This window comes from Microtus oregoni, unplaced genomic scaffold (genome assembly GCF_018167655.1).
Source record: "Microtus oregoni isolate MIOR12 unplaced genomic scaffold, Mior012 000010F_ref0000083, whole genome shotgun sequence".
Lineage (NCBI taxonomy): Eukaryota > Metazoa > Chordata > Mammalia > Rodentia > Cricetidae > Microtus > Microtus oregoni.
Genome location: NW_024543069.1, coordinates 42,097,035 through 42,106,728, shown reverse-complemented (window position 1 = coordinate 42,106,728; position 9,694 = coordinate 42,097,035). Strand labels below are relative to the sequence as shown.

At 45.4% G+C, this 9,694-nt stretch overlaps 1 pseudogene; it reads left to right on the top strand.

Annotated features, from left to right (window-relative positions):
* Nucleotides 1-935: 935 nt before the first annotated feature.
* LOC121453050 lies at nt 936-1,577 on the top strand (annotated as a pseudogene).
* Nucleotides 1,578-9,694: the final 8,117 nt, after the last annotated feature.

Below are 9,694 nucleotides of genomic sequence, written 5' to 3'. Positions count from 1 at the left end.
GCCAGGAGAGATATTTTTAGCAGGAAAAGGTTTTGAAGCTGTCGATTTAAAATACAAAACAAGGGGGCTGGAGAGATGGCTCAGCGGTTAAGAGCATTGCCTGCTCTTCCAAAGGTCCTGAGTTCAATTCCCAGCAACCACATGGTGGCTCACAACCATCTGTAATGAGGTCTGGTGCCCTCTTCTGGCATGCGGGCATACACACAGACAGAACATCGTATACATAATAAATAAATAAATAAATAAATAAATAAATAAATAAATATATTTTTTAAAAAAATAAAATAAAATACAAAACAAAACCCCTTGAAACTCCTGATACTTCCTGGAGGCCTGGGTTTGGAGGGTACCAGCTTGGTCTACTCTAGCTGCTTCTGGAAAAGGCTCAGGTGATCCAGGCAAGACTGAGGCTTCGAAGGTTCAGGTTGCTTCAATCACATATAGAAAGGGAATCATAACAGGAAATTCCTGACCCACTACTCCCTATACGAGTTAAATGGGAATTTAAGTGGGAAACATCTGCTTAAGCCATAGATGTTCCGTGAATGTCAGGTACTGTTCTAGTGTAAAGGGCAGGGCACTAGATTTGGACACACACACTTGAAAATATATATTGAGATATATATATTGAGAAAAACCCTGTCTCTATATATATATATATATATATATATATATATATATATATATATATATATTTATACTCCTACAAAACCAAAGTGGCTCACAATGGCAGTCTGCAGAGAGTAGGCACATAATTCATTTGTTCTTTCCTCTGTTGATTCATTCATTCATTCATTCCTTTACCAAGAGTGTGACTTTCAAATATTTGGTAAATATCTATGATGTTAAGTTAAACACCTTGCTCAAGAAAGCCAAGAGTAGGAAAGGTGAAAGCAGCCGGAAACAGAAGGCTCGGAATTCGTGCCTCTGTCTACGCAGCAGCCATGCCGCCGTACACCATTGTCTACTTCCCAGTTCGAGGGCGCTGTGAGGCCATGCGCATACTACTGGCTGACCAGGACCAGAGCTGGAAGGAGGAGGTGGTGTCCATAGATACTTGGATGAAAGGCTTGCTCAAGTCCATCTGTCTGTGTGGGCAGCTCCCCAAGTTTCAGGATGGAGACCTTACCCTGTACTAATCTAATGCCATCTTGAGGCACCTGGGCCGATCCCTTGGGCTTTATGGAAAAGATCAGAAGGAGGCTGCCCTGGTGGATATGGTGAATGACGGGGTGGAAGACCTTCGCCTGAAATACATCACCCTCATCTACACCAAATATGAGGGAAAGAAGGATGACTATGTGAAGGCCCTGCCTGGATACCCGAAACCTTTCGAGATCCTGCTGTCCCAGAACCAAGGAGGCAAAGCCTTCATCGTGGGTGACCAGATCTCCTTCGCTGATTACAACTTGCTAGATCTGCTGCTCATCCACCAGGTCCTGGCCCCTGGCTGCCTGAACAACTTCCCCCTGCTCAGTGTCTATGTGGCACGCCTCAGTGCCCGGCCCAAGATCAAGGCCTTCCTGTCCTCCCCTGACCATGTGAACCGTCCCATCAATGGCAACAGCAAGCAGTAATGTACGGGAGAGACCAGAGCTGCCTGTCCTCCTTTCCCCAGCACTAATAAACTTTGTAAGACAGAAAAAAAAAAAAAAACCCTTGCCTCTGCCTCCTGAGGAGCTGAGGTTATAGACCTGTGCCACCAGGCTCAGCTGGACTTCAGGTGAGTTCCTCGTTGTGACTTATTTTCTATGCAGAAAGTAATTCTGTTTCGTTATTTCACGTACTGCTTTTACTGGAAACAAATCGCACAGAAAGCTGTTCATTTCTTTGCCCTCTTACTCCACTTTAACGTAGGAGAGAGAGTTGGAGAGGAGACAGATTCGTCAGCAAATGAGAGAGAATGGAGGAGGAAGGATCATGAGTAACACAACCAGGGGACCAGGAATCCCAAGGGTGGGAAGCTGTGGGCGAGTTGGAGAGATGGCTCAATGGTTATGAGCACCGCTGCTCAGGGACCTGGGTTCCCTGTACTCGCACTGACTCACGGTTGCCTGTGGCTCCAGTTGTCTTCTCGTGTCTCCAGGCACTACTCACGCGCGGAGACATACACAGGAGTAAATAAAGGTGTTTTCAAGGTCGCATTTTGAATCTTCCCATAGCAAAGCTGAGTAAAATTTGCCTTTAGGTTAAAATAATTAGCTCCTTCTATAAAGGTCCCAACTGTAGTGGTGCAATTGGCTTTTAAAGCACTTTCAAAAGTACCACACCTTACAGTTCATAAAAACAAAAACTACTCGCATTAGGCAAGAAAATATAAACGAGCTTTAGCCTCATTTATATTTAGATTTTTATATAAACGTAGATATTTATATATCTCATCCAGAGAAGAACATGGCTGTTCAGTGCTGCAATCTCCTGTCAGCTTTATTGCTATTCTTTCTCATCCAATATTTGTAATCCTGGATCCTTTTTATTTACTTTATGTCTTGAGCAATTTTTCATATCTTCAAAGTTACCAACACGCATCATTTTTAATGACTGTATAATATTTTACTGCATAGACTTAGCAAGCTCCTGGACACGACTTACTTTCATTTATTAATATTAAAATAACTCAATACTAAGTATCTTTGGGCATATTAATTGATTTACTATCTATTAGTTTTGACAAGCTGGACTCCTAAAGGTAAGATTCTTTTGAAAATGTCTTTCTAAGAGCTCTGTTTTTTAATATTTTTAATTAAGCTCCGGTTCGTGCTCTATCACGTACTCATTCTCCTAGTCTCCCTGGTGGCTTACTGAGAAATGTCCTGCTTCTTAAAATAATTTGGAAAATGTATGATTGAAAACATTAATAGCAGATTTTTTTATTCAGTTTGAATGTTCCTGAGCCAGGTACAGTGGCCTATGCCTGTGACCCCAGCACTGGGAGGCAGAGGCCATCAGGGCTTTGTCGTGAGACCTTGTCTCAAGTGAAGGTGCAAAACCGTTGCCTGTTCTTTGTGATGCTTTCCACTGAGGATTCTCATTCAGGAGACCACGCAGAGAGCCTCAGGAAGAAGCCCCGCCCCTCTGGGCTTCAGCTCTGGTTTTTACAGACAGGGGCTAGCACTCCGGTCGGGCAGAACCTGAGGATATGACCACGTTTTCTTTCTTCCCGAGTCTAGCTAGTCTGGGACATTTGAAAAGTCAATATACAGGCACATGTCTAAGTGTTCACTCTCTCACACCGAGGCACTTGCTTTCCCTGGAGGCCAGCTGAGGCTTCCCCTAAGTAGCTCAGGCCCTTCTTGCTCTGTGGTCTGACCAGTCACATGAGAGCTCCATCTCTCGAGCTCATGAGTGGCAGATGGACACAGACCTTCAAGGATTTCTCAAGAGCCACTGGTAGCTGACTATGCCATTTTGACTGCACAGAGTGAGCCAGAGGCATCTACGATTTCTCGGCTAGCAGGCTCCATGGCCCTCCTGCCTCCCAGGTCTAAAAGTGGTGTGTGAGAATTGCCCTTCTTCAGAGCTGCCGACATTTGTCCTTTCCAAATCTCTGTCCATCCTCAAGACAACATCATGAAGTGGCTACTGACGCTTTTTACACTTCACACATAAGGACAATGAACACCAAAGGACCCCAAGTTCAGACCTCCAGAACCCAGTAAGCCACTATTCTGTGTGACACACACATCTCAAACCTAACCTCTACTTCCTAAACCCTCAGGATTTACAGGGTGCTCATGGCAAACTAAAGCATGAGCCAGAGGCTGAAGGTTCCTTTTGGGGTATAGAGATGAGGTAGGGGAAAGTCACCAACAAAATGTCTCCTCCAATCATCTTCTGGGGTCTCCACCCACCTCCTAGAAGCATCTCTACCCCCAAGTACATCCCGCCATGTCAAGAGCTGAACCTCCTCTTTGTCTCAGGGTCGCCCAGGTGCCCGCTCGGCAAAATGCCTCCCATCCACCAAGCTCTGGAGACCAGAGAGCTGGCTCTTTCTCTCAGTTCCCCAGAGACACCTTGGCACCCATTAGTGGCTCAGTTTGGTGTTCATGGTGCTGGGGTCTGCCACATATAACTGCTGTCCCCACCATACGACAGCAGAAGAACTCGATGACAACGATGAACACTAGGCTTCTTGTTCTAGATTTGTCATATGTCAAGAATTTGCCAGACCATCTGCAAGTGATCGCTAAGGACCAGGACTGTCTGGATGCCAATGTCTTAGACTGGTGTGGGGCACCCCATATGTGGTCACGTGACTAAATTAGGATGGGAATCATGAGGAATTTGGTCGAGGAATTCTGAAGGTACAGGAAGCAAAACTTAATTCAAAAAATGAATGCATGGTGAATCTGTTTAGGGAAGCCCTCACCTGTGTCGTATCACGTAACCTCACTGCAACCTGAGTTCCAGACACAAATGTGTGCTTTGACATTATACCATATATGGCATCATACCTTGAACCCCAAGGAACGCTGCATGCTGAGATTTAAGATTATTATGTTATGACCTGCACTGATTTCACCGTACATACAAAGTTTTATGCAGAAACCTAAGTTTTAATTATTGAAAACAAAATATTTCCCTATTTAAGCATGGAAATAAAAAGTTAGCATGCCTCTGCATTTTACTGTGCCATGATGATTGATTTTTAAAATTGTTTGAGTTGCTGATATGTTTAACAAAAAAGATCATGAAGTGAATTTTGGTTAAGGATTAGGACAGAAATTCTTATAATTTCTGAAAGGGCCTGAGACATATATAATTTTCTTGGGTGAAAGGGGGTAATGAGTTGATAAAGTTTAAAGGACCCTGGCACAAACAAAGGAAAATAAACAAATCAAAACATTATTCTCTTTGAGAAGCTTCAGTCAGTAGTGCTGAAAATCGGACCAAGTAGACTAATTAGATTTTAATTTCACTACCAGTAACTTGAAGTAGCAGCACATCCTGTCCATTTCCACCTGCCAGCCGTTCTTAGCTGCCAACAATTGTCTTTAAAGCAAAGCCCTGCCAATGCTACTTCCATGCTTAAGACTGCAGTGACTTCCTGTCACTGTGTCCCTGGTCTGCTGTGCCAGGCCCTCTCTGGATAGACACCTGCCTGCCGGTCATACCTGTGCTGTCTGTCCCTCAGGTCCCTGCATGTAGCCATGTCTGCCTGTTAATATAGCCTCCTCCAGCAGGAATCTGTCCCCAAAGCTCTCTCGTTGACTTCTCTCCTTAACTGTGAGCTTCTAAGATAGGAAGCCTACTTCTCACAGTGTCTAACTTTTAATAGGTACTTAATAATACTCACTTAAAAGAAAAAGGAATGACCAGCACGATAGCTCAGTGAAAAGGGCTTTCTGTACAGGCCTGAGGACCTGGCTTCAATCCCTGGCACATGTGTAGAAGGGTATCCATGGTATCTCATATGTACCATCTCAGCCTTAGGGAAGTGGACACAGGGAAAGAAAGCTCTGGGGCTGGCTGGAGAGCCAGCCTAGCCTAATCAGCAAGTCCCAGGTCCCTGGGAGAGACCCTGTCTCAAAGAAATAAGATGGACTTCTAGCCTTCACACACACATGCGCACATGTGTATGACCACCCCAAATACACACACATAAAGAAGGAAGATCCCCAAATAATACTCAGACTATGAAAAGGTTGTATGTCAACAGCTTGGTCTCCTCCATGAACCATGGACACTCACAGCAGAGCATTTGTTTGGGTGTGTCCTGTGCTTGGGGTGGGGACAACCCAACCCTCCCATTTCTTTCCACTTCTTTTTTGTCATTAAGAAAGCATTTGTGACAGCTGTAGTTTCCTCCTGGGCGACTGTAACTCAAAGGTGTTCATCAATCCATGGACATGATAGTCGATAAGATAGCTTCAAATGATTCTATCAAAAAATTACAAGCTAAGAAACAAGAATCAAGCTTCTCCCTTTCCATGCTCCAACAGGGATTGGCCAGGACAAGAGGAGAGTCAAGTCAACAATGTAGAGAAGACCTGATTGGAGCTAGACCAAGCTATGGAGGTTTCAGAGTTTCCAACAGTCTGGTACTAATATCTTTCAGCCAAATGCAGAAATGTCCCTCTGTCCCTTCACTCATACCCCACCTATTGCCTGGGTCAGTGGTATTCCTGAGGGCGGCGGGAGAGACACAGGGCCTAGATTTTTCTTTTCCTGGATAAGGTCAAAGAGTAGCCTTAATCAGAAAACTGACTCACAAAGCCTGCTCTGGCTCCAGGTCTGACTCTGGCCTGTACCACTAGCCTGTGAAGTTTTCCACAGGAAATAAGAGTTGGTTCAAATGTGGATACATTCACAGCTGACGCCTGTCCTGGCAGGCTGCTCTTCAAAGTCACACTCAAGAGTTTTTGACCTTCAGAGCCTCCCACACCATGGACCTTCACAGCTGCCTCTGATGAAACCTGCCATCCTCATAGCCAGGGGGACCAACCATCTGCTGCCTTGGTGGGAAAGGTAGAGATGATGATTACAATAAATTCCTCTTGGAACTTGGTCTAATTTTATATCTATTGTGTGTGTGTGTGTGTGTGTGTGTGTGTGTGTGTGTGTATGTGTGTACTCTTTGACTCAGCTCTCAGTTCCACTCCTCCATACATATGTTCTTTGTTTTGCCACTGTTTAAACCTCTGTTTATGTCAAGAACATGCTTAGGACTTATCAGAGTCCCATTTGTCTTTCAAATCCAACATGATCCCCTCTTCCTTCATGCTAGTATCCTAAATCCTCAATCCAAACCCAATTTTAGCCCTCATTGCATATTTTGAAATTGGAGGCTAATGTGTTTCCTTCTATTGGCCTCTAAGTTCCATATAGCCTGTGACTTACTTGGCTCCATCTCAGTACTGGAAGTCATGGTAGGCATGGTCAATGTTGGCCAAACCCAACACTGTGATGGGCTGGGGAACTTTCTTTGACCTCAGCCATTGTGGTTCCTGCCTTTGTTGAACCCCAATGGTATGACTCGGTGCATCTAAGCTCAAATAGACTGTCCTCAATGTGGTCCCTATTCCATCAGTCCCCTCAGGTCCTTTAGCCTACAGATCAAATTACCGGTCCCTTCTATCAATTAGCCCACGGTACCTAGAAGTGCTGTTTGGAGAGAAATACAAAAGCAATGCTGCAGCTGGTTTGTTTCCTAAGAAAAGAGGGTAGTTACAACCTGATCATGAACCACAGCAAGCACCCTGTTTCTGCGAGTGGAACTGCCCTGGTCAAAGGTGATGGTGACTGGTCTCTGTAATCAATTCCCATTGACCCCTGCTTTTCTGCAAGCCAGCCATATTACATATAGGAACATTTACTTCTCATGACAGATTCCTTTGTCCTCAAGAGAGGCCACATGAGGAAGAAGAAGGTAAGGTTCAGCGACTCTGTGGGGTCTTTTAGAAGACCCACAAGCAACACCAGGAGGATGTAACACAGCCTGTATTCTCCCATCACTACAGGGCTCAGGCAGGGTGGGGACCCTTGCCTCCTTTCCTATGCTTCCTTAGTTATAGCACAGGTCCACCACATCTCCCTTGGGGAGCAGAGAACTGCAGCAGCCATGCTGGGCCGGACTTTTATATGTGACTGCATTCCCGTTGACAGTCCGGATGTCATCTTGGGGCTTGGGAAAGCCCAGAGGCACCTGAAGCAATCTGGTTTACCCAGACTTGAGAGCTTAGAATGACCTAGGGCCAGCAAGGAGGCCCCCAAGGGTCAGTGCTAATTGGGGCCGATTCCCCAGGGGTACACAGCCCAGACTGTTCCCAAGGAGTTCAGCTGGAACCAGAGAGCTTCAGGAATGTGAGCCAGGCAAACAACTGCTCAATTGTTTGAGCCCCTGTGCCTGGTGGCCGTGCTGCTTCCCAGCTAAATGTAGGCCAACAAGATTGCCGCAAACTGTTGGCAAAGCTAAAGGCAACACTTCCTTCATTTGCATTTAAAAATTAAAGCTCAGCCTTGAAGTGGGCATTAGGCAAGCCCTCCCCGAATGAATATTGAACAAGTGTATGAGATCACCCTGCCTCCCCAAGCATTCTGCTCCCCAACTCATACAAGCAGAGGGAGATTTTTTTTCTAAGACTCTTTCTCTACCACACTCAAGACCTTGAAACTGCAACCTTCTCTAAAACAAAAATATTTTAACCGAGGGCCTCACAGGTAACGCTGGTGCTTCTCCCTGTCGTCACTGTTGAGCCTGTTTCTTGAATTGCCTGTGTTGAATATATGTCCAGAATCAACCCCATCTATGCCTGGCGTTTAAGCTTAAGGCGGACTCCTGAGATGACTTTGAGATGTTCAAGGTCGGTCAGAAGAGGCCAGGGAGTCCTCCACTCAGCCTGTTTGCTCCTCCTTCTCATCCCCAGCATGTCTACACTGTAGATTTGGTGAAGAATTTTATTAATTGACTAGGCTCTTGAGAAAGCAAACGTTTCTCTACTTCCAGCCTTCCACATCTCTTGCCTAAAGGCTCTCTAAAAATCGCAGCAATGATATCAGAATTGTCAGGGTTGACAGATTTCCTCCTGCCATCAGGTGTCTGTTTTTTATAATCAAACTCCCCCTCCCAGCAGTACAGTGGCTGGGCAGTTCAGGTCCCACCCCGCCAGAACCATGTCCGCAAACAAACACTTGACTAATACTGATTAAGGTCTCGAGTTCTGTTTTGAGGCTTCATTGGATCTTACCTACCCTCACGGACTTTATCCACACACAGCTAAGACACCGCCACCTACTTGACTAGGCTGACAGGACAGATATGGCCAGACAGTTCTGGTTAACTCATGGCCAAAACGCTTGTAAATTCAATCACAGAGACAATGTATTTTCCCTTCAGCTTCAAATTTTCCCTTCCTCCTGAAGCTGGGGTTTCTGATGCCGTGGGATGGGAGTCTTTAGGGAGCATCATCCAGAGTGCGTTCTGACGTTAGGTGACTGAACAGAACGGCTGCAGCTCACTAGCTTAAATGAGTTTCTGTATGTTTATTTAGAATTAAATTAGTTCTGTATGTCACTTTCAGTTGGGGGTATCCAGAGAAGCTTGGTTTGTTTTCTGTGTTCGTAATCAAATTACTTATAAACAACACATACATGCTGTTTATATGAATTTTTTGGTGGATGGACATGCACGCGCACATACACAGTTAAATCCACCAAAGCTTATTTCTAAACCATGGTCTGAGCCATTTCCACCAAAACAAGGTAAATGCAGATGTTGACGATTCGGTTCCACTCAGCCTTTCAAGGAGGCAGAACCAGGTAAGTGTGGCTTGTCCATGTCGGTGATAATATTCACCAGGGGGCCGGGTCTGACTCTGTGGGCTCACCCCTGCTCGGTCACACTGTCATTTCTGAACCTCCATCTCCTCTCCCCCCTCTCTCTTTTTAATCACAGCGAAAAGTTTCTTAAGAGCTTAACTTCCAGCCGAGCACCAGCTCCCCCGTTTAATTTGTCCTGCTTCCCCAGCACTTGTCTGTGTTCAGGCAGCGGTGAGGCCAGTTCTCAGGGCCCAGCTCTCCGGACACCCTCAATGATGACCTCATTAGAGGCACAGATGTTTGCTGCACTTTGGGAGATGTGGAAAAAACAGAGCAGTAAACTAGGCCAGCTTGCAATAAGGCTGTTACCCACAATTCAAGATAAAATGCCGGATAGTTCCCACTAGGTTCTGGTCGGCTAGGAGACGGCAACTTA